This window comes from Lygodium microphyllum, chromosome 25, assembly GCF_053477565.2.
Source record: "Lygodium microphyllum isolate KBCC chromosome 25, Lygodium_microphyllum_v1.1.10, whole genome shotgun sequence".
Classification (NCBI taxonomy): domain Eukaryota; kingdom Viridiplantae; phylum Streptophyta; class Polypodiopsida; order Schizaeales; family Lygodiaceae; genus Lygodium; species Lygodium microphyllum.
Window position 1 is genome coordinate 88,037,059 of NC_141159.1, and position 1,675 is coordinate 88,038,733.

The 1,675-nt window shown below is 37.4% G+C and overlaps 1 non-coding gene across 1 annotated transcript; it reads left to right on the plus strand.

Moving 5' to 3' along the window:
* Window positions 1-1,194: 1,194 nt before the first annotated feature.
* On the plus strand, window positions 1,195-1,262 carry LOC148014471 (small nucleolar RNA SNORD36). Its single transcript, XR_015688785.1, has one exon. It is a non-coding gene; the product is annotated as a small nucleolar RNA SNORD36 (small nucleolar RNA).
* Window positions 1,263-1,675: the final 413 nt, after the last annotated feature.

Consider the following 1,675-nt stretch of genomic DNA (forward strand, 5'->3'; position numbering starts at 1 on the left):
TTCTGTTCCTACCCTCCTCTATTACCAACAATTGGCTCACTGCTATGCTATATATATTTCCCTTTGTCAATCTAATTCCACTATTTTACCACTTCTTTTCCAACCTTCATCTTTCCCTCAAATTCCTATTTTCACTTACTGTTCCTTTATTGAGGATAGGGTATTTTCCCCTTCTCCACCCTGTCCTTCACCCCTCATAAATGTTCCCTCCACATTTCCTATTTATCAGTTAACACCGTTCCTTAGTGATTCCTTACAAATTTCTACCACTCCTTCTTTAACCTTTTCTTCCTTTTATGATTTTTCCTATCCTTCCCTACATCCACTTTCCCTTATTCCACTACCCTCTCCTAACACTTCCATATCTCAACCACCTCAGTTGGTTAGTGACTGTGATGGGTTTGATAATCAGATTTCCAGAAGAAGGGGATGGAGTTCGGATGATTGCCTTACAGGATTGCAGATTAATTGGCCAGTAATTCCAAGAGAATGGACAGCTTCTAGTCAAGCTTATCAAAACTATGTTCATTTTGCCCAACAATATTCACAGTTTGCAGATCCCTCAGTGAGATTAACTGCTCACTTTGCTTGGTACCTGGCGTATATGCATAGGCACTCTCACACTGATTCAAAGCCTATTCCAAAGTTGTGCATGAATGTCAATGTTAGCATTGATTCCCAACAACTGGACATACTGTATTTTCATGCCCTTTGTTTGCCTAGCAGATACCTGGTCCTGTTGGAAAGGATGTGCTGTCTCCAATTTTTTCAAAATCCTCCTAAAAACTTTGTAGATGAATCCTTATCTATGGATCGATTCCGACAACATCAATCTTTTAAGAGGGATCATCTTCATTGATACCTTTCCAATGTATGGTGGAAGCTTTCTAATCAACACCTCTCTTTTTGAAGAAGTCATTCAGATGGTTGTGTTGTGTATTAGTGTTTGTGTTGTGAGTTTATGTATGTCAAACGAACGTGGTAGTTTCCTATTGGATTTCGTATACGAGCTATGTTTTGGAGATTTGTAGAGATGGGGTCGTGGTTGGAGAATTGAAGACGATGCAGATGACGAAGAAGCAAACTCTTATATCATTTACAAATTTGTGGTGATTTTTAGTTTGATAAGAGGTGTTAATGTATAAAGAGTTTTCCTTTCTTTGTATTTTTATATCAGAAACAGGTTATAAGTTGGGGTCGTGGTGGATGGATTCTTTTTGAAAAGATATTGAAGATCAAAGTTGAGCTTTTCAATGAACTTGTATTCCCTTTTTCCTAGGTCGCGAGGACGCTTCCTTATTAAGTGTGGGGATATGTTGAGTGTTGAAATGACTTGTTTTTTGGGCTGATTTTTGTTGTTTTTTGAGAGCTGAATGGTTGATTTTATGGGATGATTGATTGATTTGGAAGTGGTTTGAGAGTGTTTTAGATGATAATGATTGTGTTTTGGAAGTTCATGATGTTTGTTGATGATTCTGTGATGTTCTGATAGGTTCTGAATGGTTCTGTATATCTTCTGTTTTGGTCTGTTTTGTTCTGATTGTCTTCTGAAAGGAGGGAAGGAGTATTGATTGATGAAGAATGAGATATTGTGAAAGTTTATTGAATGTTTTGTGAGAGTTTGGAATGATTTGAGAATGAGTTATGAGGTTTTGATGACCTTCTGTAACCTTCT